Here is a 27,903-nt window from a genome sequence, read left to right as displayed (position 1 = left end):
TATCATCACCCCTTACTTAGCCTTCCAAAATGATTCAATATTATGTCATGAGACCAAAGGCAAAGTGCTGGTAAATATGATGATGATATTATCATTCCCTTTACCACTATGCCCCCTTCAGTCTTAACACATTGAGATTATACAATATTTCAGCTATGAGGAAAAAAAGGTCTAAACTCATCTAATTTCTTTAATGAGATGTAAGGAAAAAACACTGCCAAAAATAAAGTCTAAACTAAGGTCTAAACTCATCTAATTTCTTTAATGAGATGTAAGGAAAAAACACTGCCAAAAATAAAACAAGATACATACCTAGAGTTTGATATTATTTTCTTACTTTTTTCTATTTACAGCTTGATCCTAAGAGGCCCTGAACACTCACAGCTCCCACTGAAATGAATGGGAGTCAATTAGGCACCATACCTCAAGATAAAGCACAGCACTGAACATGTTGCTGGTGTTAAACAAAGACGAAATGTATACAGAATTATGCCCACTAGGAATATGATTAAAACAAACTAGTCCTTTAACATAGGTAACTGCCATCAGATGAGAGAGAGACAAGGTGGGTAAGGTAATATCTTTTATTAAGCCAACTTCTGTTGGTGAGACAAGCTTCTGAGTTTACACAGAGCTCTTCTTCAGGTCTGGGAAACTTACTCACAGCCAAATAAGAGGTAGATCAGATTCTTTAGTGTAAGCAGTTGACATATATCAAGGGGCCATTCAAGGTGAAGTGGCCTCTTAATACCCCTCCTGTCACAGAGGGGAAAGGAAAAGGCCAGGAAAGTCAGCTGGGGGGAAAGGGGTTGACAGAGTCTGGTATCACTTTGAGAAGGTGCGTCTTTGTCTGTGGGGAACGTGCTCCTGATCATGAACTTGCAGAGGCTGGGGAGTTGTTTGAGGGCCAGAAGTGGGGTTTCAGAAAAGATTTCTTTCAGGATGGGGTCCCCATCAAGTATGGGTTCTAGTTGTTTGAGGATATACCTTAAGTGTTCCAGCATGGGATGATAGGAAACATCTAGGGTTTGTGTGGTCAGAGAGGGGTTTATTTCTGTATTGAAGCAGGTTCTCTTGGGGTATTTGCATTGTGGAATGGCCATCCAATCTACTTCTTAGGTACAGTGTCCTTGTTTGATGAAGGTGGTTTTAAGTGTTAAGGTCTATATCATGGACTTCCTCCTTGGAGCATATTCTGTGGTATCTGAGTGCCTAGCCATAAATAACCAATTTCCTAGTGTCTCTGGGGTGGTTACTGGACCCATCAAGATAGGTGTGATGATCCATGGATTTCTTGCATATATTTGTCTGCAGGGTTTCACTTCTGAAGCTGATTGGGGTGTCTAAGAAATTGAGGCTGGTGTGAGAGGGTTCCAAGGAGAGTTTAATGGATTGAGGTGTTTGCTAAAGTTGTGGTGGAAATCTGAAGAAGTTTTAAGTTGTCTGTCCAGAAGATGAAAATATTGGCATATCTCAGGTATATCATTGATTTTGTGGTGCATTCATCCAGAAATTCTTCTTCAATGTGGCCCATGAAGAGGTTGGAATATTGGGGACCCATCCTAGTGCCCATGGCTGTTTCCATGGTTTGGACAAAGTGTTTGGTATTGAATGTAAAATTGTTATGGGTGAGAATGAAATGGATGAGTTTGGTGATGTGTTTGGGGTGGGTATCTGAGGGTTGTCCATTGTCTTGTAAGTATCTGAAGCAGGCAGAGCTGCCGTAATTGTGAGGGATGATGCTATATAGGGCAGTGATGGTCATGATGGTGAGGATGGTTTTCTGAGGGAGATTGTTAATGTTGTGGAGTAAGAAGGGTGTGTCCTGGAGGAAGCTGGCCTATTGTACGGTGAGTGGTTTTAGGATGGTTTCTAGGAGTCCAAATATTCCTTCGGTAAGAATGCTATGGCCAGATATGACGGGTCTGCCTGGGCTCTCGTTTGTGTATCTTGGAAAGCATGCACAAGTCCCTGGGGTGGTGTGACATATCCAGAGTACAATCTATACCTATTAACAGCTGTGTCACCTCAGCCTTCTTACCTGGGTCCTCTTTACACAGCTTTGCTGCTGTAACTACCAATCCTGCACACATCTTCCAGCATGTAATTCACTCCTAGATATATTGTGTGAGTGCTGCAGCCAGCCACTCTTGAATTACACACAGGGTAACAACAGCACATACCCAGTCCCAGATTTTTCCCCAGAAATGTGTGTCTTGAACAGCCCTGCCTTCTTCTGGACAATACAAGTTCACATAAAGTCCACCATTTTAATAATAGAAATGATATGAACAAATCCTGTTATGCCAAATGGATTTTCCCAGACTCTTCAATTCAAATAAACTTGTTTTATCTAAACCAGTGTATTAACTACAAAGAGAGATTTTAAGCGAACACAAGTAATGAGATATAAAAGCCAGAATTGGTTACAAGAAAAATAAAAGTAAAACACAACTAATGCCTAACTTAAACTAGGATAAATTCAAAACAAGGTCTCGCTCACCACGTTTCAGCAGTTGTACTGGCTGAACATCTATCAGTCAGGATCCCTCCCCCCCAGTCCAACGTTGCTTCCTTTGTTCTTCAGATGTCATGAATGCTGTGGGCAGAGAGAAAGAGAAAGATCATTTGTGGCATCCCCTCCCCTCTTTTTATAGCCCTCCCCCTCCTTTGAGAAGCTTCTCCAGCTGGGAGCAGGGTGCTAGGCACAGTCCCCGGAAATGAACTCTATGCTGTTTGTTTCCTTAGATGTAGATTTTCGCCCATGACCCAAGTGGCTATTCATTGGTTGAAAAAGGTACATCACCTGCTATTTGATCTTGTTTACACCTGGACGAGACATCAGCTTGCCCTTCGTCTTGGAGGAAGAAACAGTTACCTTTTCCATAACTCGTGTTCTTTGAGATGTGTTGCTCATGTCTATTCCATATTAGGTGTGTGTGCTTGCCACGTGCACCGGTCCTGAAAGTTCTTCTCTCGGTAGTATCCATAGGGGACCAGCTCTGGTACCCCCCGGAGTGGCGCCTGCATGGCACACTATAAGGGGCGCTACAGCTCCTCTCACCCTCTGTTCCTTTTTGCCAGAAACTCCGACAGTAGGGAAGGAGGGCGGGTTATGGAATGGACATGAGCAACACATCTTGAAGAACACCAGTTACGGAAAAGATAACTGCTTTTTCTTCTTCGAGTGCTTGCTCATGTTCATTCCATATTTGGTAACTCCAAAGCAGTACCCTTGGAGGTGGGTAGGAGTTCACGGATGTGTTGATTGTAACACTGTTCTGCCAAATCCAGCGTCAACTCTCACCTGCTGAGCAATGGCATAATGCGCCATGAACGCGTGGACAGAGAACCACGTTGCAGCTCTACAGATAGGGATGTGTGCTAGGAAGGCCACTGAAGATGCCTGTGCTCTCGTCAAGTGGGCTCTGACAATCAGTTGCTTGTAACAGATCCATATGAATGAGGTGATCCAATTGGATGTCCTCTGTGAGGACACTGGAAGGCCCTTCATTCTATCTGCTGTAGCGATGAAGAGTTGAGTTTACTGACAGAAAGGCTTGGTACATTCTAAATAAAAAGCCAAGGCCCTTTGGACGTCCAGCACGTGAAGATGCCTCTCTCCACTAGTCTTGTGCAGTTTCAAGCAGAACACTGGAAGGAAGATGTCCTGGCTCATATGGAAGGTGAATACCACCTTCGGCAGGAAACCCGGATGGAGCCGCAGCTGATCCTTGTCTTTGTAGAAGACAGCATATGGAGATTCGGAGATCAAGACTTTAATTTCAGAGACCTGTCTTGCCAACGTCACTGTCACCAGGAAAGCGACCTTCCATGACAGGTGGGAAAAGAAGCAGGAACCCAGGGAATGGGTCTGTGAGCCTAGAGAGGACCAAGCTAAAATCCCACTGCAGGACAGGAGTCCATACCTGCAGGAAGAGTCTCTTGAGCCCTCTCAAGAGTCTGACCATCATGTCATGGGAAAACACAGTCTGTCCTTGGATCAGTGGATGAAAAGCAGAAATGGCCAGGAGATGCACTCTAATGGAAGTGTGTGCCAGGCCCTGGTTCCTCAAACAGAGCAGGTACTCCAGGGCAGCTTATATGGAGGAACGCGAAAGAAAGATGTCATGCTTGGACGTCCGTTGGACTCCATTCGAACAGGTCCATTCCTCTGGGTTCAGTCACACAGCATCCATGCTGAAAGGTGGAGGGACTCTAGTTGGGGTGTAGTAGCCATCTGTTGCCCTGTGACAGTAGGTCCAGGCAGTTGGGCAAGGGCCAGGGAGGGGCCACTGACAACCTCATGAGTAAGCCGAATCAATGCTGGCAAGGCCACGGCGGGGCGATCATTACAACCTGCCCTTTGTCTCTCTCTCTTTGCCAGGACCCTCCCTGACCACGAAAGAAGAAAGGCATCAGAGAGGGAGCCCTTGCTCAGACCTTACTGAGAGCAAAACCGGTGGCATTTCCTGCTCTGTTTGGTAGCAAACAAGTCCACTTAGGGAGTTCCCCGCATTTGGAAGATCATGCAGGCTACCTCTAGATGGAGTCACCATTCATGGTGAAAGGAGAAGTCCCTGCTGAACTGGTCCACCAGCATATTCTTGACACCGAGAAGGTGACAAGCTTCCAGCTGGTTTTCGTGGTTGATGCAGAAGTCCCATAGACAGAGTGCCACTTGACAGAGAGCCGATGAGCACACTCCCCCTTGTCTCTTGATGTAGAACGTCAAGGCTGTTTTGTCTGTCAGGACTCACACCACCTTGCCCGACAGGTGGGGCAGGAAAACTCCGCACGCCAGCCAGACTGCTTGGAGCTCTTTGACATTAATGTGCAACTTCGCCTCCTCTGGGGACCACATTTCCTGTTCCTGAAGTCGCCGAAGTGCGCACCCCAACTGAGGTCCGAGGCATCCGACACCAACTCGATGGAGTGAGGGTGGTTGTCAAACAGAACCCCCTCCAGGACTGTCCCACAGTTGGTCCACCATTGCAACGAGGTTAGTATTGCCAAGGAATGGTAACAATCTTTTCTATGGGGTCCCAGGACTGGGAATAGGCCGTTCCCAGCCATTGTGCAGGGGCCGCATCCAGAGCCTGGTATGGCGGACCATGTAAGTGCACGCTGCCATGTGACCCAGCTTGCGCAGACAGACCCTGGCTCTGGTCAAAGGGAACACAGAGACTTCCGTGATGAAGTTCATCAACGTGTGGAACCTGTCCAGCAGCAGGAAGTCCCCGCTGCAGATCAAGTCGAAGACTGCTCTGATGAACCTTATCCTCTGCACCAGCACTAATGTTGACTTTTTGTTGTTCACCAGTAGGAATAGAGAGCGGCATGTGGCTTGAAGTAGGGCAACATCTCTTTGGACCTGAGACCTGGAGTTGCCTTTGACAAGCCAGTCGTCGAGGTACGGGGAGATCTGTATACCCCAGTGCTCTAGGTAAGCCACTACCACCAATATGTACTTAGTAAACACTCTCAGTGCACTCGGTAAACACTCTCAGCAGGCCGAAAAGGAGGACCACAAACTGGTAGTGGTGGGGCCCCACTGTAAGCTGGAGGAAGCATCTGTGTCTTTGAAAGATCACTGTGTGGAAGTGTGCACCCTTCAGGTTAAGGGAAGCATACCAGATCCAGGGAGGGAATAGAAGCCAGGGAAACCATGCTGAACTTTAACTTCTTTAGGTATTTGTTGAGGTCTCGCAGTTCCAGGGTGGGCCGTAGACCACTCTTGGCCTTTGGGATTAAAAAGTATAGGGAACAGAACCCCTTGTTCCTGTACTCGAGAAGAACTTCCTCCACCACACGCAGCTATAGCAATCCCTTTATCTCCTGCACAAGGAGACTCTTGTGAGAGGGATCCCTGAAGAGGGATGGAGAAGGTGGGTGGGAAGAAGGGGTAGAAAGGAACCATAGGGTATACCCCTGCTCCATTATACTGAGCGGTCCAAGCAGGAAGGAAAAGGGAAAGGTTGTTGGAGAACACTGGGATAGATGGATCTGGGGAACAGTCTGGTAGGTCACCCTTTGGCGCACCATCAAAATGACCGTTTGGCCCCTTGCTTGGCATGGGTCAAGCTTGACTGTGGAGAGGATGGACGTGGGTGGCTGCAGACCTTGGCTCGTTTGTGGGGCTGGTCCTGCCGAGGCAGACTCCCCTGGTCCTGCGGCTGCTGCAGTGTGAACTGCTTACACACCGGGGCTGAGACGTAAAGACCCAGGTACCGGGGCTTGTCCTGCAGTCAGGGAGCCTCACTCCATACAGAACGTATAAACAGAGCAGTCAGTATCAGGCGACCATGACTGGGTGGAGCAGTGGCTCTTGTCCGACTGGAGCCGGTCACTGAGTCCCAAAGCCGACCTGTCCAAGCAAGCAAGACAGGCATCTTGGATGGGATCTCTAAGACCGACGGCACTCGGCGGATCTGCACTGGACCCAGCAATCCAAACCTCACACTTCTCGAACGGGATGAACGGAACTGAGAGCTAATACGGGCCGGTTGCTGGGAGGATCTTCCCGAGTAGAGTGACCTACTGTTAGGAGATGGGCAATGAAGGCCCGGTCTGATCCTCAATCGATCCTGTGACCAGTACCAGGCCCTTGAAAACAGTCAGGCCAGTCTCACAAATGAGAGCTATGATGGCACCAGAACAACAGATGCAAAACTTGCAGATGTATCTCCACTACTACAATGATCAACATATTCCACAACATACATTCAAGATCCCGGTGTGATGTTGCACCCCATAATGTTTTATAGAAATATGCTTATGCGTGTAAATAGGACATAAGTGGAATATGTTTTATGCTAAATATGCCATGTAACATATCTTTGAAATGGTTATTATCTATTGAGTGTATTCATTCTATTTGTACGAATGTATCATTCTTGTATCTGAAACTAGGAATATAAAATATAATTCTGAGGTCCTACTGTAGTTATGCAAGTGTGGGCCATTAATGGTGGTTTGGAATCATTAACCAAGACAACTGGTTGTAAATGGCTCTGTTTACTTGCAAGTCTTCCTGTATACGCACGTGCTAGCAAGTGGGTAATGAAGTTTTACAATGACATGTGATCGTGTCACCTGAACTGAAATCCATCTTTAACCTGGTGCTTTTCCATTTAGAAAGAAGGGTTGGAACCCAGTCAGGGATAAAAGATTCCCACCTTGTGCCAAAGATATATAAAGGGGGTGGAATCAAAGAAAGTGGACTGCAGTCATAGGAAACCCCCTAATTATCACCTGAGCTGGAACAAGGACTGTACAGGGGAAAGGACTGCGCCCAGACTAGAAGGAGGCTAGTTTGTCAAAGAAGCTTATTGAAACATCTCTGAGGGTGAGATTTACCGGCATTTAGTCTCCTACTGTATTAGGCTTAGACTCGCATGTTTTATTTTATTTTGTTTGGTAATTTACTTTGTTGTCTCTGTTATTACTTGGAACCACTTAAATCCTACTTTTTGTATTTAATAAAATCACTTTTTACTTATTAATTAACCCAGAGTAAGTAAGTATTAATACTGGGGGGGGAGGGGGCAAACAGCTGTGCAGTTATATCAGTGTTATAGAGGGTGAACGATAAGCTTTATACAGGGTAAAACGGATTTATTTGGAGTTTGGACACCATTGGGAGCTGGATATCTGAGTGTTGGAGACAGGAGCACTTAAGCTGTTTTCAGTTAAGCCTGCAGCTTGTGCAGGACATGATTCAGATTGATCTGCGTTTGCAGCAGACAAGCGTGTTTGGCTCAAACAAGGCAAGGTACTGAAGCCCCAAGCTGGCAGGGAAAACGGGGTCAGAGGTAGTCTAGGCACATCACGTAGCAATCCCAAAGGGGTTTCTGTGACCAAACCGGTCACACCTGGGTCCTACACATGCGGTATACCTCATCCAGTGCACTAAATGCCCCAACAACTACTATGTGGGTGAAACCATAGAGCCACATGAACTTATGCAGGAAAATGATAAGAGACAAACACCATGTCACCTGTGGGTGAACACTTCACAAAGTGATCACTTTATCTGACCTAGCAGTCCTCAAAGGAAACCTGTACAACACTTTCAGAAGACAATTCTGAGAGAGTTTAAATTCATAACTTTGATAGAAACTAAAAATAAATGGACTGAACAGAGACACTGGGTTTATGGCTTATTACAACAATCTATAACCTACTAACAACCCATCCCAGCTGCCTTTTCCCCTTCCTTCTCTTCCCCTTTCTGATTGAAGGGTTATTAATGGGCCACTTCACCTTGAAAGGTCCCGTGAAATGTATGTTAACTACTTATGCTAAGGAATCTGAGGCACCTTTTATTTAGGTGTGACACTCCGAGGGCAAATCTACACTTAAAAAGCTGCATTGGCACAGATGCACCACTGTAGCACTTTAATGAAGACGCTCTACGCCGACAGAAGAGAGCTCTTCCGTCAGTGTAGCTAATCCACTTCCCTGAGAGGCGGTAGCTAAATTGGCAGGAGAAGCTCTCCTGCTGACATAGCGCTCTCTACACAGGAGTTTACGTCAGAACAACTACATCATTATAGCGTGTGGATTTTTCACACCCCTGAGCGATGCAGTTAACCAAATATAGATCGGTAGTGTAGACCAGACCTAAATACATTTCCCAGACCTGAAGAACTTTGTGTAAACTCAAAAGCTTGTCTCTCTCACCAACTGAAGTTGGTACAATAAAATATATTATCTCACTCACTTTGTCTCCTGGGACCAATGGCCACAACACTACTCCATATATCAAAGGATATTGAGATTTGGTTATTGCCAATATAGCTACCACCATTATGGCTCCACATGCCATTACCAGTCTATTAGGTTACCCAATATTTAACAGGACACTTAAAGTTTAATTGTTTTGCATTAATATATAGAATCATCACGCAGAGGGAGGAGATCAGGGATATTATTTTAAATACCATCTTTTTTTTAAAATACATCATTTTTCTTAAATTACTTGCTCTGACTTTCATGTATTCTATTTCTATGGTTTGCAACTCATTTCTCCAGAATTGTTCTCTTCATCCATGCATCCCAGTGGTCTTGGGTTCTTTTAAATTACTTACACACAGATTGTGATGCTTCCTCTTCAGAAACTCCCTGCCAGGGAACTTGCTTTAATATGCTTTTTGAAAAAAAGCTGAACAACAAGAGTTAATGCCCAGTTAAAAATATTTTGGATGCTTTCATAAATAAATTAAAAGCACCATAGTTGCCAAGGAAGCAGTCAGAACACACAAAGCTAGTACAGTAATTCAAATTTTGCATGGCTTTTAAAGGGTGGTAGTTCGCTGCCCAGATGTCCAGCAATCAGATACTGAAACATGATTATTTCTCATCAGCTATATCACTGCAAAAGATCTTGCAAATCAGAGAATTTTTAAACCGAGGAAAACCCATAAGTTTCGGTTCCCAAAAGACTTTATGTGCAAGATGATCAGAATTATTTTAAAATGCGTTTTTTTGTCTCCTCTTCCACATATCATGGAAAGAACAAATTTAATGAGAATTGTCAATGCTGAATAGCCCAACAGACTGGAGGAGACATAGTAAACTCTTATTAGAAGGGTTCCTGAAGAGGGACAGAGACAGGTGTTGTGGAGGGAGTAGGGAGGTAAAATGAATAACATTTTGTCCATTGTGAACAATGTCTAGGACTTATCTATTTGATGTTATGCATTTCCTAGTGCTGAAAACTGCTGTTAATCAGTGGCCAAAAAATGGGTGAGTAATGGTGGTCAGTTGTAGCAATTGGGCGGAGGAGTGGTCCATTGGCATTTCAACCAACCTGTCAAAATTGGTACTTGGACATGGATGTCTGGGACAAGGAAGATTGCAGGCCAGATGACTTATGCCTCAAAAATTTAGTTTTCTTCCTCTAATGGTATGTCTACACTACCCGCCGGATCGGCGGGCAGCGATCGATCAAGCAGGGGGTCGATTTATTGCACTCTCCTGTGAACTCCTGTACTCCACCGACATGAGTGGCGGAGGCAGAGTCGACGGGGGAGCAGGAGCAGTTGACTCACTGCAGTGAAGACACCGCGGTGAGTAGATCTAAGTACATCAACTTCAGCTACATTATTCACGTAGCTGAAGTTGCGTAACTTAGATCAATCTCCCACCGCGCCCCCCCCCCCCCGCAGTGTAGACCAGGCCTCAGGCTCGTAACAGCATTCAGCAGGGTATTGTAAGGTGTGTAGCTTATGTTGGGACAATGGACTAAATTCCTCTTCTCGCATGTAGATACCCAACAGAGAGTGGCCCAAGAATCCTTCAAGGTGTGAGGAGAGGCACTGGTCTTTTCCATGAAGAGCTTACTGCCCTCAAAAGGGAAAATCTTCGATGGTTGACTGTACCTCCTTTGGGAAGCCTGAGAGATGGAGACAAGATGTGCACCCCATCACTACTGCCACTGAGATAGACCTCACCACAATGTCAGCAGCATCAAGGACAGATTGTAGCATTGTCTTTGTTACTAGCTGTCCCTCCTGAATGATGGCCTTAAATTGGTCACAATGCAACTTGGGCAGCTGTTGGTCATTCAGTTTTGAATTATTTACATAGTCTTATTTTGCCATGAACGGTTAGTAACTGGGGATTCGAAACTGAAGTATGGCTGAGGAGTAAGCCTTCCTCCCAAAATAGTCCAAATGCTTCCAGTCCCTGTCACAGCAAGTAGACCATATCTGATGTTGAAGGCCACGGGAGTTAATGGTGTCCACCACAGTAGGAAAAAACGAATTCAGTCTCCCTTACTAGGGGATAATTTTTTTGTCCACCTACTTGCAAGTAGGTGCCAACAACACTGGGGGTCTGCCAGAAGGTTTTTGCTGGGTCTAGAATGGCCTTGTTTATAGGTAGTGTAGGACTGAGATCTGATCAACTCCCCCACCCTCCCATTAAAGCAGCCTTCAGTGAAACTCAGGGAGTTCACCACTAAAGTTAAAAAAAAAAAAAAGTTCTGTTCCTGATAAAGCACGCCCACCTCAGGAATGTCCCTAACAAGAGTTATAACCACCAAGGTTGTAAAGACTCTTGGAAATTAGGGAGGATACAGAAAGAGACTCAACAATTGGTAAGATACGCTCTGACCAGCGTTTTATGCTGATCAGCCACACAAATAGAAAAGGTCACATTTAAGGTACAATTTGGGCATGAAAGTTAAAATGTAAAGAATCTGGGCAGCAAGGAGGACACATAGGTGCCAGTGCATAATTGGTTAAAATTTTTGTTATATAGGAGTGTGAGATAATGTGATAGGTTTAGTAAATTTGAAGAAGGGAGCTAGTTTTACCTATATAATGAAAAACAATGATCTTTGGGAACCATTTCTGGACTGCAGTTCAACATCAAACTGCTGGAACTCTGACCTCTCTGCACGACCGTGACATGCAGAGGCATCGCCGGGAAGCCCCAGATGAATGAATCCTGACCGGCCATCGGGTGAAATTTGCCTGTATATTGGGAGTGGTGAGCATAAGAGATTTACTTGGTATATGTATTTTGTGTGTGTAGTTAATAAATAGATGTTTAGAGCACAACTATGTAAGGCTCTTTTGTTAGGAAAAGGTTCCACAGACCCATAGAACCTGGGTAAGGGCAGGTACTTAAGTTGACCAGGTTTCTTCCTGAGCCTCGTGGGTAAGGATAGGTATCTTATACCCTGAGCCCTCAGAAGAGAAAGGGTGGGGGTGCCTAAATTGATTGGTATCAGAGGGGTAGCCATGTTAGTCTGGATCTGTAAAAGCAGCAGAGTCCTGTGGAACCTTATAGACTAACAGATGCATTGGAGCATGAGCTTTCGTGGGCGAATACCCACTTCGTCAGATGCATGCCTTAGTCTATAAGGTGCCACAGGACTCTTTGCTGCTTAAATTGATTGGGTCATGCCTTGAACCCTCAGTAGAGTATAGGCAAGGTGCCCTAAATTGATCAGGTCATGTGTTGAGTCCTCAGTCAGCCATAGCCGAGGTGCCTTAAATTGAGCAGGTAACAGTTGGGAGACCATTGAGGAAGAGGATAGAGTCGAGTATGTCACGGAGATGCTGATGGGTGTCCTTGACCTCTTGTAGCTGTATTTGGAGGATGTCCATCACTCTCTTCGCTAGGTCCTGGAAGAAAGTAAGTCATCCACCAGAGATGAGGCAGAATAGCCTCATCTGAGGAGGAGGAGGAGGAAATGGTCCTCAGGGTCTCTTCTTTCTCAGTCCTGCCTCCCTGTTCCTCTATGATTTCATTCAGAGGTTCTGAAGCCCAGGATGCCGCAGCTGAAAGGTTGTGTACCTCAAAGGCTCTAGAGCGGGGCTAGAGGCTTGAGAGGCACAGCAATGATATGCAGCCCAAGGGTCTCAGTATGGCCACAGAGGTGGGTGGCAAAGAGGTCAGTGGCGGTACATATTGATGGCCATACCAAGATATTGGTAGTTGTGCCATGTGAGGATATCCTCAACTGCTCTGCTGTATTGGGCACTGTAAGGAGCCTGTAAGGAATACTGAGATGCCACCTCCTCCGGTTTACTGTCAGCTCCCTCAGTGAAGTGGGGGGGGAAGGATGACAGGGCAGTGGGAAAAATTCTCATGCCACGCAAAGACTTGGTGCGGAGGAAACCCCAGTACATCTGTTATATGGAAGTCCCTGGAGTGTTGGAATTCCAGTAGTACTGAATGACTTGGTGGCATTGGTGGTACCGGGGGGAAGGGGATGTCGCCCATACCAGTTGCTCTGGTGCTGGATGAGGTGTCTAGGACAGTACCAATGCAGGATTGTGTACCAATGCCTTCTCAGAAGCGTGCTTACTCCTGTTTTTGTCCCTCAGTGCCATTCATTGTATGTCCGTGCCCGTTTCCATCGGGTCCGTAGGCTTGTCAATGGTATCTGCCATTGAAGATTTCCATGAGCCATAGGTACCAGACTGAGAAGGTCTCAGTGCCAGCGGCACAGATGATACCAAGAATGCCGGAAAATGCTTACAGCTACCTCAGGGCTCACTGTAGACACTTCCCACTCTTTTTTGATAAGTTGTGAGAGAGATCAGTGGCTTGTTTCTTCGTCCCACTGCCTTTAAGACCTTGAGGGCTGTGGGAAAGACTCCTATTTTGCCAGGTGATTCGAGGGTCGGAGAGCCATCTCCATGAGAATAATCTTCCGCCTGAGCTCTCTCTGCTTACTAAACCAAGTCCTGAGTTGCTGGTAAAGACAACACTGTTCTTGAATGTGGCCTTCCATGAGGCAGCAAATGCACTGAGAGTGCTTGTCTGTGCCAGGGACTGCCTCTTTCCAAGAGAGAGGCACTTCTTGAAGCCATTGGGGGGAAGGGCTCCCCAAGGAGGGAAAGAAACTAAACTTTTATTAAAAAAAAGTTTTTAAAGGTAAAATAAGAAAATAAACTACAACTATGAATTAAAAGGCTAACTAACTATAGACCACAGGAATGGTCTAATAGACTGCAAATAGCTCGGTCTCTAGCCAAGGGTGGTTGAGAAAGAACTAGGGGGCAGGGTAAAGCCAGGGCACGCTGACTAGCCTTGTGACACAGCATGAGGAGAGAGATAGCGCATGTACAGGCCTAACCGATACTGCTAAGAAAGTTCTTCAATCATTAAAACAGGGACATAAGCACACCTACAGGAGAGCACCAATAGGGACACTACCTAAAGAACAATCATATGATTCTCGCACTCCCCGACTGCATCTTGGGCTGCAAGGTCTCCTAGTACTAATTCTGACTGTCTACGCATGCCCTGGTTTGAGCATTGGCCTGCTAAACCCAGGGTTGTGAGTTTAATCCTTGAGGGGGACATTTAGGGAACTGAGGTAAAAAAACTGTCTGGGGATTTGTCCTGCTTTGAGCAGAGGGTTGGACTAGATGATCTCTTGAGCTCCCTTCCAACCCTGAGATTCTATGATGATTTCTATGACTTAAGATTCACTACCTGTAGTTCCAATCCTTGGGAGCTATGACTCATGGTATCCAGAGACCAGATAGCCTTGTTTATCTAGAATCAATGCATTTCAGAGAAAAAAGATCTTAGAACAAAACAGTCTAAACACATTCCTATCTTCCCTAAGGCTTACCATCCCATGGGATCTCAAGAAGGCCCAATTGCTTCAGATACCACCTCAGTTCCTGTCAAAGTCCATATCAGGCTGTTCCCTGCACAACCAGATCATTGACATCATCCCCAGACCTCCCTCCAAAATGTCTTTTTTAACCAGTTAGGATTTGTCTACAGAGCAGTAATGTACTCTACAGGACGAGGGACCGATTCCTAAAGCACACTAACATGGTACATATTAATTAGTCTCTGTAAATCCTGCAGACGCACCTTAAAGTCATGCTGTTTGTGGGTGCTGCTGGTGCACACTAGACTAATTAATGTGCTTTAGAAATCAAACCCCCATACAAACCCCCTATTACCCTACCATGTGGAAATGCCATAAGTGTACCACTGACTTCCAAACAAAACGCTGTGTAACCTTTGGTTGGAGCCTGGAAGCAGGGCCGGCTCCAGGCACCAGCTTAGCAAGCAGGTGCTTCGGGCGGCACGTCCAGGTATTCAGCGGCTTGGAGCGAAGGACCTCTCGCTGAACTGCCGCAGATCGGGATCGCAATCGCAGCTTCTTTCTTTTTGGGGGGGGGGAAATGGGGGGCTGCAAAACCCCTGGAGCCAGCCCTGCCTGGAAGTAGTATCTTCACTGCTAATAGCTCAACCGTTGTCTTGTAATCACACCCAAGTGTTTGTTGGGAAGTTGCTTATCTAGAGTTATTGTGTTGATTCCTGCTTGTTTTTCCAACAGCCCACTATTAAACTAAACCATTACATTCATACCATAAAACCAGATAACCCAACAAAGTAATACAGTTACGATCTCACTCAACAGATCACATAAGCATTCATAAAATTATTACATAACAGCTCTGTGTTTGCCAGAGGCCAGCGACGCAATGTTTTTTTGTTTTGTTTCTAGTAAAATTATGAATTGTAATCAAACCAATGTGAAATTCTGTGAACTGCTTTGATATTTTGCCTTGACAGATTAAAACAATTTAGTTATCTTTCAATTATATTTTTAAAGAAATCAGATGTTCTTCACTGGAAAAGTCTGTGGCTTTTATTTGTAGGAATCAGATTGACAGAGAAGGGCCCATCCTGCAACATTTGGTCTCAGCATTTATATTATCCTTACAATCACATCATCCAAACACCAGCCATATCTGAACTTCAGAACTGGAAGGTGTTCAGATTCTGGGGTTTGGAATAGGCATCTCTCTACTACTTATGCTTTCCTCACAATACCCTTATTTTTTTAATGAAAAGGTTCTTGTCATGAGATTAAACCAGAGAGATAACTAATCCTGCCATAAGGGATCTTAAAAGGAGCTAGAAACCTATAATTCCAGTTGATTTCAGACCATAAATGAGGTGATTATCATTTTCCTCCTCTTTCACTGAACAATTCCTAAAAGTTTTAAAATACATTAACATTTTCAAGCCACCACACTTTTCCTGTTTCTTACAAGGTTATTTGTAGACCTATGTACTTAGCATTGATTTGCTTATTTTATTTGAACTTTTATTGTTTTTTCCAAAATAATCGCAGCACATCACAAAGACTCCCTGTTGATTAATACTTGTTTCTCTCTCATTTATAATTCAAAGGTAACAGCAAAATCTAGGACATTCCAATAAGCAGAATAATAAAAAAAAATGTTTAGTCATATCGCATTCCTCATTTACCCAGTGTGATTATTCCATTTGAGTCAGGCTCCTCCCTCTAATGCACTGAAAATAATTAATCACCAAATTGAGATTTAAGAAGCAAAAATCTCAACTGAATTGAGAAATACAGTTAGCACCAAGGAGATAACATAGGTTATAAGAGGTAGGAATAGCATTAAAAACAAATCTGAGATATTTCTTCATCAGATGAGCACAAGAAATATGTCAAATTAGCAGGAAGATCTAGAAAGCTTAATACATGAAAAGAACAAATTTGAATAACACAGCAGAGAGGTGGTGGGTGGCTGGATCATACTTGTCTGAAATGTCATAAGAACACCCATACCGGCTCAGAACAATGGTCCATCTAGCACAGTATCTGGTCTTCCAACAATGGCCAATGCCAGGTGATTCAGAGGGAATGAACACAATAGGGCAATTTCAAGTGATCCATCTTGTCATCCACTCCCATCTTCTGACAGTCAGAGTCTAGGGACACCCAAAGCATGGGGTTGCATCCCTGACCATCTCAGCTAATAGCCATTGATGGACCTACCCTCTGTGAACTAATCTAATTATTTTCTGAACTCTGTTATGGTTTGGGCCTTATCATCATTCCCTGGCAAGAACTTCCACAGGCTGACTATGCATTGTGCAAAGAAGTGCTTCCATATGTTTGTTTTAAATCTGCTGCCTATTAATTTCTTTGGGCGACCCCTCATTCTTGCACTTCCTTAATCACTTTCTCCACACCATTCATGATTTTATAGACCTCTATCATATCCTCCCCTTAGTAGTTTCTTTTACATGCTGAAAAGTCAGTCTTTTTCCATCTCTCCTCATATGGAAGCTGTTCCATACCCGTCATAAACAGATAGTTAAGGGTTAATGTCTCTTTTACCTGTAAAGGGTTAAACCGGGAACCAAACACCTGACCAGGGGACCAATCGGGGACAAGATACTTTCAAATCTCTGTGGAGGTAAGCCTTTTTGTTTGTTTTTTTGGGGTTTTGCTTTGTTCTCTCTGGGTCCTGGAAGGGACTAGACGGGCAACCAGTTTTCTTGCCAATCTCCCTACTACAGTCTTTTATAGTGAGTAATTTAGTAAGAAAGGCAGTTATAGTCTTTTGATTGTTTCTGTATTTGCAAATGTGTAGTTTGCTGAAAGTATTTTAAATTGTATTTTGATGGGGGGAGGCTTCTTTCTAGTGTCTATAAGCTGACAGATCCTGTAATATTCCATCTTGAATTTACAGTGATTTTCTTTATTCTTTTTTCTTTTATTAAAAGTTTTGCTTTTAAGACCTGTCTGATTTTTCCCCTTGTTGAGGCTCAAGGGAATTGAGTCTGTACTTAACAGGGAAGGAGAAGGGAGGGGGGAGAGAAAGGGGGAAAACCCACCTGATTTCTCTGTGTTGTGATTCAAGGAGTTCGAATCACGGTGATCTCCTAGTGTACCCAGGGCGGGAAAGATCTGGGAGGAAGAAAGGAGAAGGGGGAATCCCTTTGTTTAGATTCACGGAGCTTGAATCTGTATCTCTCTCCAGGAGCCCAGGGAGGGAACACCTGGAGGGGAGGAGGGGGAAGGGAATTGGTTTATTCCCCTTTGTTGTGAGACTGAAGAAATTTGGGTCTTGGGGGTCCCCAGGGAAGGTTTTGGGGGAGACCAGAGTTTATCAGGCACTCTACTCTAAGTCCTGATTGGTGGCAGCACTACAGGATCTAAGCTGGTAATTAAGCTTAGGGGGAATTCATGCTAGTACCCATATTTTGGACGCTAAGGTTCAGAATTGGGAATTATACTATGACAACCCCGAATCATTGTTGCCCTTCTCTGTACCTTTTCCAATGCTAATGTATTTTTTTAAGAGGATGACCAGAACTGCACACAGTGTTCAAGATGTGGGCATACCATGCATTTATAGAGTAGCATTCTGATATTTACTGTTTTAAAACCTATGTCTTTCCTAACTTTGTTAGCTTTTTTGACTGCCACTGCCGAGGTGCTAGAACAATTTGTACAGTTGGGATCCTGAGAGCCACTGACAAACTATATCCTGTACATGATGGAAATCACTGCTAAAACCAAGGAGTGCAGTAGCTCCGCCATCATCCTCAGTTCCAGCAGCTATGGCCACTGCCTATTGAGCAGATATTTTCAGAGAACTATCCACAATGACCCCAAGATCTATTCCTTGAATGGTAACAGCTAATTTAGATGCCATCGTTTTGTATGTGTAATTGGGATTATGTTTTCAAATGCGCATTACCTTGCATTTATCTATTTCATCTGCTATTTTGTTGCCCAGTTACCCAGTTTTGTGAGATCCTTTCTAACTCCTTGCTGTCTGCTTTACATTTACAAAATTACTCAGAATAGTTATTGTCTGCAAATTTTGCCACTGTTTACCGCTTTTTCCAGATCATTCATGAATATGTTGAACAGCACTGGTTCCGTTGCAAATCCATAGGGGATACCACTGTTTACTTCTCTCCATTCTGAAAATGGACCATTTATTCCTACCCCTTGTTTTCGGTCTTTTAATCCATTACTAATGCATGAGAGTACCTTCCTTCTTACCCCAAGGCTGCTTACTTTACTTAAGAGCCTTTGGTATGGGGCCTTGTCAAAGGCTTTCTGAATATACAAGGGTAAGACCTAGTCAAGAGAGAGACCAAGGGAAAAGGGTTCTACATCAAGCTCATACCCTTTTATTCACATTTTTAGGGGTGTAAACACGTCTTTGGGTTGCAATAAAAGGAGAAAAGAGCAAAATGTAAGCAACGCCAAAGATAATAGTAACAGAATACTTTATGAAAAAAATCATTGAGAGTGGGAAAAGGGAGATGTCAGATTATAAGGCATGTTCAAAAAGGAACACATTGGAAAGTACCTAGGTAACTTGAATGGTTCAAAGTAGCAAGACCAATGAAGGTCTCACTATACTGTTTAAAAAAAAGCCGGGGGGAGGAGGGGAGATAATGTATCCAAACCAAAATCATCAATTCCCTGTATCTGTTCCCTGCATGAATTTTTATGCAATTTTAAGGTGCATTAACATAATAAAATGCAGATTTAAAGCCTCACTATATAGTATCCAGAATTACTGAAGTATACTTTACATACTACGGGCACATAATTATGTATTTTGACTTATTACTATGGAAAGCAAGTACTCCATGCTTAATGGATAAAAACAAGTCAAATATTTTTGGAGCATTTATGATGAATGAGTTAATCCCAGAGGGCTGGAAAAGGGCTAATGTAGTAATTAATATTGAGAAAGACAAGGGATTGACCCAGAGAATTAGAAACCATTGTTTTACTTCTATGTGTGAGAAACAAAACATTTAAATAGCTGATTTGACAGTACCTAAATGGACAAAAATAATAAACTACAGAGACGGTCACACACAAATCATACCAAACTGACCTAATTTCATTCAATTACGAAGAAAGTAAGTAGAAAAAAGGTGGTGTAGTCATTTTGGTATATCAAAGATTAGATATACTATATTTCACATAGTCTCAGAAATATGGATTTAATGGGGCTTTGGTATACGAGTCCTCAAGTTGCTAGCAAAACAAAAACCAATCAAAAATAATTATTCAGCATCAAGTTGAGATTGGTCATCAGGTGGGGGTCTCATTGGACTCCATTCTGAATCAAACGCTTTAATATTTCATTTATGATTTGGGGGATGGAATAGAGATTATAGTCTAAAATAATTCACAGGACAACACACTGGGAAAGATCATAGTTGAACTATAATGAAAATTATCCTTTAAAATGGCATGAGAGATTCATTTTCACTAAATAAAAAATTTAATTTCATAGTAAAACAGCATTAAGATTTAAACACATACAATATCAAACCTAATCCCCAGAGCCACATGTTGTTGTAATTTTCCCTATGCATCTAACTATATGAGAAATATCCAGAAGGGACCACTCCACTACTAAAATCTGTTAAACTTACAGACTCTTTAGTTTATAAATGTTGGAAAGATGAAAGGGGGAGAGGGGCGCGTCATTTTGGCAAAAAACTGTTAGTTATCTTCATTGCCCCTTGTGAGCCATTTACTCAACAACTGAAATTTAAAGTCAAGTAGACCGAAAAAGATACAGACACTCTGCCTTTTTATATCTTTGCTCATTTATATGGAAACGAGAGGTTTCCTAAAGGGTATCTGTTCCTGTTGCCTGCGTCAACCAAACAGCTCAAAACAAAGGCATACAAATTCCTCTAGCTGACTCTTGCCTACAGGTGAAAACAGTATTCCTACATTATCTGAAACCATGTGCGTCAGCCTCTGAGGAAGGCATTATGGTGCTGTCAATTTCAATTAACCTGCCAAGCTTTATAAACAGCCCTAGCTTCAGCCATCTGAACAGGCTGGTGCCCTTTTCCAAGAAGTGAAGGAAACAATATGACAAATAAAGCTGCATGAAAATTGGTAATTCCCCCTCCCCAATCACTTATAAACAGGGCTAGGTATATATGTCAAACAAGTAAACAGGATCATCTGGAAGAAGTATTTAATAAAGTAACCCTCAAGAGTCAGAAAACATTACAGAAAAAAAAAACGCCAGATGATTAAAGGTAATTATTTTTTAAACCAACTACTGGGTCCCTTACCAGACTATATACCTCAATTTTTATACGTGGACCAGAGAAAGCTCAGCCTAACAGAAATTTCCTTATAACCTTTAAAAGAGTATGACAACACATTATACCTCAGTACCCACAAATGATTAATGCTGCCCCCCACCCAAAGGAGAATATAACAGCCTGTCATGGTATAATTCCCCACTCTGAACATAAGGAAAGTAAACTCTTTCCCTCACCGTTGCCTCTCCCAGGCTTCCCCTCCCTGGGTTACCCTGGAAGATTACTGTGATTCAAACTCCTTGAATCTTAAAACAGAGAGAAAAATTCACCTTCCCCTCTCCTTCTCTCTCTCCCCCTCCCAGACTCTCCCTGAGAGAGAAAATAATTTTAACACAGAGAGAAATTAACCTCTCTCTCCCCCTTCCCTCCTTTCTCCCCACCAAGTCCCTGGTGAATCCAGACCCAGTTCCCTGGGGTCTCACCACAATAGAAAAACAATCAGGTTCTTAAACAAGAAAAGCTTTTAATTAAAGAAAGAAAAAACAGTAAAAATTATCTTTGTAAATTTAAGATGGAATATGTTACAGGGTCTTTCAGCTATAGACACTGGGAATACCCTCCCAGCTTAAGTATACAAGTACAAAGTAAAATCCTTTCAGCAAAATACAAATTTGAACTCCTTCCAGCCAAATACACATTTGCAAATAAAGAAAACAAACATAAGCCTAACTCGCCTTATCTACCTAGTACTTACTATTCTGGACATATAAGAGACTGTATCAGAGAGATTGGAGAGAAACCTGGTTGCATGTCTGGTCACTCTCAGAACCCAGAGAGAACAACCACCAAACACTAACAGCACACACAAAAAACTTCCCTCCCTCAAGATTTGAAAGTATCCTTCCCTGATTGGTCCTCTGGTCAGGTGATAGCCAGGCTCACTGATCTTGTTAACCCTTTACAGGCAAAAGAGATATGAAATACTTCTGTTCTATTAACTCTTAACTATCTGTTTATGACACAGCCATTTTAACAGAATCTTTTACTCATGACATTGTCCCCCCAAGGCAGAAAAGCTTTCATGGCATTATAACTGTTGTAACTGTACACACACGCTCCTTCTATTTATTTATGTCTCTGTTTGCTGAAAACAAACGGAACAAAACCTGTATATGTTTAAGTCTTTAATCACTAGCGATATAATGGTTCTCTCTGCTATTTTTGAAATTTATGCTGGAAGCAAGACATTCACACATCAAATCCTCTCTATGCAGGAGTGCAGTCATACCACCTGAGGCTCTAACCTTGTCTGTTTTCACAAGCTAAGTGGCATCAGGCTTGGTGCTGCTTTAATCTGAGATTTTCAAAGAAGACCCAAGTGTTGTAAGCAGCTGTGTCAGTGATTTAGCATGGAGTTTCTTCCCTCTGAGTCAGTACCGAACCAGTGCTTTAACTTAGAGGGTACTGTGCTGCAAGAAAAACTACCTTACATGTGAAACTTAAAACCAAAGACCTGACCAGTTATAGTTTTTAACTTGCTATCACTTTATACAGTAGTCTTGTAATTAGCCCCTGAGTCCTGGATAAATTCAAATGGAGTATGGGGGGAGGGATAGCTCAGTGGTTTGAGCATTGGCCTGCTAAACCCAGGGTTGTGAGTTCAATCCTTGAGGGGACCATTTGGGGATTGTTCCTGCTTTGAGCAGTGGGTTGGACTAGATGATCTTCTGAGGTCCCTTCCAACCATTATGATTCTATTTAAAATCTACTTCACCTAAAAACTCCACTTTGTTTCCTTGGAGAAGGACTGTTTCGTTTTCTGCCCTGAATCATTGTGTGCTGTAGATCTACACAGTTTAAAAGCAGCTATCTTCCATTGCAGAAGTGGCTGTGTGCAGACTGTACAATATGGATCATTTCACCCATCTCGGGAGCAAAGTTAAACAAATGAAGCTTCAGCTAAATTTTAGACATGTCAATTATAACTATTTAGTTGGAATTTACTCTACCATGGAGTCCTAGGGTAGAGAAGAGCAGAACTCTTGCCTGCAAACATTGTAAGGTGTACTGCAGCCCCCGCCTTTTCCTTTCCCAATCACTGTGCATCCTCCAAGCTCTGCAGGGACTGACCCAAGGTTCCTGACAGTTCATAGCCTCTGTCCATGTAAACCTTCAGTACATTTCATACATCCAAAGGCCAGAAGAAATCATTAGGACTATCTACATTGTCCTTTTGCACACACTGGCCAGAGGATTTTCCCCGGACACTGGATTAAAATATGTCTTTTACAAAGATATTGAATCTCATTTTAAAGACTCCAAGTGATGGCGAGTCCACAATCTCCCCTGGTAAGCTGTTTCAATATTTAATTATCCTCACTGCTACAAAACTTCTAATTATGCAGGAAGACCAGTCACTTCGTGCACCCAAACTACACGCTTTTGGCCTAATCCAACTCCCATTGAAGTCAATGAAAAGACTCCTGTCAACATCAGGGCAACTGGATTGGTTCCTTTATAACAGTGGCACCGCAAACAATGTGAAAAATCAACTGTGCATGCATAGTCTGAGTTTTTCAGAAGCTAATAACTCAGTCGAATCAAACTCAGAGGTACTTCTATTCAATATGGGTTACTTTCATGCCAAATCTCAACTTTTTAGACCATGTCATTTCACTCATCAAGCTGTTCATAATAAATAAATAAAAACTTTTACTTTTTTCCATGAAGTCTTTTTCCAAACCCACCCTCCCACAGACTTCTTTATCAAGCATTATTAAATCTCTCACTCACACACGACTTTCAGGACAGTCACCTTCAGGCAGAATCAAAAGCTTGAATATTTCAGTTTAAAAAAAAAATTTGCAATTATGAACAACAAAAGACGGGATGGAAAGAAGTGTCTGAATGGAAACCTTTATGCATCTTTTAACTATACAGATTGCTGCTGCATACTATTACCATGCTATGTCCAATACCAAGAAAATTTTGTTTCCTTTTGTTTGGAAAAATACAATGAAAATTACTGCTGACAGATTAGGTTCCTTACTCATTTTCACTGATTTATATAGGCACAAATTAAGTCCCAAAATGAAAAATAGGAGCCCACCGGGTTCTAATCTTTAAAGCATCTAGTCACCACGGTCTACCCCAAGGGTGGCCAACCTGTGGCTCCGGAGGCACATGCGGCTTTCCAGAAGTTACGTGTGGCTCCTTGTACAGGCACCGACTCCGGGGATGGAGTTAGAGGTGCCAACTTTCCAATGTGCCAGAGGGTGCTCACTGCTCAACCCCTGGGTCTGCCACAGGCCCTGCCCCCACTCCACCCTTTCCCACGCCCTCCCCGCAGCATACCATGCCCTCACTCCTCCCCCTCCTAAGCCTCCTGCACGCTACAAAACAGCTGATTAAGAGGTGTGGGGAGGAAGGGGGAGGCACTGATCAGAGGGGCTGCCGGTGGGTGGGAGGTGCTGGGAGCAGGGGGAGGAGAGCTGATGGGGGGTTCCTGACATATTACTGTGTCTCTTTGGCAATGTACACTGGTAAATTCTGGCTCCTTCTCAGGCTCAGGTTGGCCACCTCTGGTCTATCCAATGAAAAAGGTACTTGCTTCAACAGCTGTCTGTAATCAAGATTGAATTCTCCGCAATCTGTCTGGACTTCTCTTGGCCCACTGACAGGACCAGCACTCCTGGGAAACCTCTAATGTGAATAAATATAATTTAGCAACTGCTAAGACGTCAACTTTATTCCCTTAGCATAGTTTGAAAGTTTCTCTCTCTTAAATCAGTTATTTCCTATTTCAAGAAAAGAGATTTGAATAGAGCTTTGAAATTAAAAAAACTAGTTCTGTTTTTCAGATTTGTTCAGAAACATGCATCAAAGTGAGAAGAATTTATTCTTTTCCATATTCTTGTTTGCAAATATTTCACTCCTGTAAAACAATACTGTATGTGTTTAGGAATTATTATATTTACCAGTCTGAGGGGTGTTTTTAAGTTTCTTAAGTATTCTATTAAATATTTTCTTAATTTACAGACATCAGCTTTTGTTTTCTTGTTTTGCTCTCCATTTATCATTACTGATTAGCTAGCAGAGACACCTTTATAAAGCAAGAGACAAAAACTTGAATTTTGCTGGTACAACTTTTCTGTCATCCTGTGACAAGCCTGTACCTTAATAGATTTTCAAAGGTATCGATGAGGTGCTAAAGAGAAAACATGATGTGTCGCTATTCCATTCGTTATGGGAAAAAACTGTATTCTTAAAATCAAAGGTACACTTTTTATTTGTAATCTATACTGAGAGAGATTAAAGCACACGTGGTGGAAGTGTGCCTGCTCTATAATACATCATAAATATGGTACAATGACCTGATTACTGGGATGTTTACTGTATAACTATAAAGAGGTAAATCAATGTTTTGGAGAAACACGCAAGGCAGTGAAAGAATTACTTGAAATAAGACATCTCCCAGCAAACAACTGCAGGCTGTTAGAGGACAGCGGAAGAGCCACTGGCCCTGACTGGTTCGACCTCCCCCTAATCCCACGAAATTAGTTTTGGGCTAGCAGGGTTAAAATGCCCAAAAACTGAGAAGACAAAGGAACACTAGCTGGATAGAAATGGACTCCATCCCTTTAAGGGCTCATGTACATTCTAGTCTGCTGCACATGAAGGGTACATCCACACTACCCGCCAGAAATGGAGTCGACAGGGGAGCCGCGGCCATCGATCCCGCGCTGGGAGGAAAGTCAATCTAAGATGCGTCGACTTCAGCTACGCTATTCTCGTAGCTGAAGTTGCGTGTCTTACATCGATCCCCCCTGCCCCCAATGTAGACCAGGCCCAAGTATCTGTGTGGCACCAGCAGGGTTTACAGAAACACTTAGTGCACAGCCAGCTAGTGTAGGGTGGATTCACACCGCAGCATGCAGTGAAGAAAGTATTTGTGTAGACAAAACCCAAGAGAACTGCTGTCAAACTCAGACAGGCTGCCACCCAGGACCTGGTGATGTATCTGAAGAAATTAGGCCTGCCTAGGTTTCCATTGGTGGATGGCAAGTCTTTAGGTCAGATAGACGTGGGCAGGCTGGTAGTTTTAAAAATCCTTTCCAAATGCTTTATTCCTCCTCTTAAGATTAAACAATAGTTTGATTTAAGAAAGCTGTCTGGTTACTATATTCACCACTGGTCACAGATTCCCAAAGGGAAGACCCACTGGTGCCAAACCAGTCAGACGTGCTGGCTAAGCATGGTCGTTACACAAGGTACTGTAGCTCCAGGCCTGATCGAAGAGTGGGAGACTCAATTGATTCTGCCTCAGAGGTAAAGGCAAGAAGGCTGACTTCTGAGGGGGTATACTCAGAGAGGGAACAGAGATGCAGCTAGCCCTGTAATCAGGACAGCATGTATGGGAAATTCAAGTATTGTTGCTGCATGTTATGAGATCGGTTTTAAAAGAATGGTTAAGAGAAAGCAGGTAGTCTGCCACCAGTGTAGCTCCAGGCCATATAAAACCAAATTGTCCAAAACTTAAGGTCACCCCACAATCTGCACCCACAACCCCCACCGTGAGTGCTAATGCTACCACCTTGATTTCCTTGAGGAAACTGCAGGAGAGGAGAATGACCTCAAAGTATATTAGGACTAAGAATTTATTAAGAGTGAATGGCATTGAATGTACAGAGACCACACCACAAGTCACTTTGGTTAAAGGAAGTTTGGTAAGGGAAGAGAGCAGACTTCCTGGCAAAAGTCTAAATATTTTAGCTTTGGCTGAATTTTCTGTGACTGTGCCTCTAGCAAAAGTGCACCTTAAGTGGGAAGACTTTACAGGTGATCGTGTGGTTGACATCAGGAATTTGCTTCCAACTGATATTTTAATAGATAACATTTTATTTTTAGCCATGTCTAAGCATGTTAACGTTATAATCAGGACCCAGGGGAAGTGCGGATCTGATTCACCTTCTTTGTCCGTGGCCAGCAAGTAAGTCTGGGAAGGGGAGGAAATGGCCTCAAGTCCTTTTTCTGAGGCAGACAGCACCTTGCCTTTTGGGGAGAAACTAGAAAATTCTTCTGTTGTACCAGAGGCTGCTCTGGGCTGAAGTGAACGCAAACGGAGTTTGTGACTGCTCAGCAAGCTGATACTGTCAAACACATAGTTAAGGGTTAATGTCTCTTTTACCTATAAAGGGTTACAAACAGTGAACCTGGAACACCTGACCAGAGGACCAATCACGAGACAAGACACTTTCAAATCTCAGTGGAGGGAAGTCTTTGTTTGTGTTTCTTTGTCTGTTGTTCTCTCTGGGTTCTGAGAGGGTAACCAGACATACCTACAGGCTCTCTAATTTTCTATTCAAATAGTAAGTAACAGTAGAAGGCGGTTTAGTCTTTTTGATTGTTTTCTTTATTTGCAAATGTGTATTTTGCTGGAATGATTTTAATGTGTATTTGTGCTGGGGGGAAGACTCCTCTCTAGTGTCTACAAGCTGAAAGACCCTGTAACATTTGCCATTTAAATTAGAGAGACAACTTTTACTTTTTTTTCCCCCCCTTTCTTTTATTAAAAGTTTTTCTTTTTAAGACCCGATTGATTTTTTCCCCTTGTTGAGGCTCAAGGGAATTGAGTCTGTACTCACCAGGGAATTGGTGGGAGACAGGGAGAGAGAAGGGAGGTGGGAAAAGGTGGAATCCTTTTGTTTTAGATTCATGGATCTTGAATATGTATTACCTCTCAGGGAGGGGGAAAGGTGCACTCCTCCCTGTTTTTAGATTCAAGGAGTTTGAATCACAGTGATCTTCCAGGGTAACCCAGGGAGGGAAAGCTTGGGAGAGGCAAGAAGTGGGGGGAAAGAGTTTACTTTCCTTGTGTAAGATCCAGGGAGTCTGGGTCTTGGGGTCCTCTGAGAAGGTTTTGGGGGCACCAGAGTATACCAGGCACTGCAAGTCCTGGTTGGTGGCAGCACTACAAGATCTAAGCTGGTAATTAAGCTTAGGGGGATTCATGCTGGTACCTCATCTTTTGGACGCCAAGGTTCAGAGTGGGGATTCATGCCATGACAGATTCTTCTTTGAAAGAAGAAAGGATTGCAGCTCCAAACAATGCATCAGCTGCGGAAGGAAAAAGGTAGACTTTTTTAAGCAGAGGTTTTCTCTAGGGAAGCTCCTATAGCGAAGAAGAGGTACCTGGGTAAGATTTGCAAGCTGGTAGTTGTACTTGAAAGATACAGGAGAGAATTGCTCCAGATAGCCCATGACTGCCCATTTGCAGGACAGTCAGGGGGTGTGGGGGGGGGGGAGTCTGACAAACAGAATTTCTAGTGGCCTCACGTGTTTGAGACAGTAAGATTATTGTAAATGTTGCGACTTATGTCAGAAGCATAAGGGATTAAAGGGACATTGTAAAGCGCCACTGCAGCCTTTTCTCATTATTAAAGAGCCATTTGCCAGAGTGGCTGTAGATAGTGTGGGCTCTCTCATTAAACCTTCCAGGAATGGAAAGAGACATATACTTGTTGTAGTGGACACTGCCAC

General features: G+C 43.3%; 1 protein-coding gene and 1 long non-coding RNA gene across 3 annotated transcripts in view; both read right to left on the bottom strand.

Moving 5' to 3' along the window:
- The window catches only part of BCKDHB (branched chain keto acid dehydrogenase E1 subunit beta), a 264,232-nt gene that overhangs the window by 211,180 nt on the left and 25,149 nt on the right, over window positions 1-27,903 (bottom strand). The gene's annotated exons all lie outside the window — the stretch shown is intronic.
- Window positions 318-26,394, bottom strand: LOC115648347. The gene is made up of 3 exons (XR_003999528.1): window positions 26,332-26,394; window positions 2,504-2,599; window positions 318-390 (listed from the first exon to the last, which is right to left on the bottom strand). It is a non-coding gene; the product is annotated as an uncharacterized LOC115648347 (long non-coding RNA).

The sequence above is a fragment of the Gopherus evgoodei genome, chromosome 3 (assembly GCF_007399415.2).
Source record: "Gopherus evgoodei ecotype Sinaloan lineage chromosome 3, rGopEvg1_v1.p, whole genome shotgun sequence".
Taxonomy (NCBI): domain Eukaryota; kingdom Metazoa; phylum Chordata; order Testudines; family Testudinidae; genus Gopherus; species Gopherus evgoodei.
The sequence above is the reverse complement of the archived record's forward strand: the minus strand, read 5'-3'. Positions and strand labels throughout refer to the sequence as shown.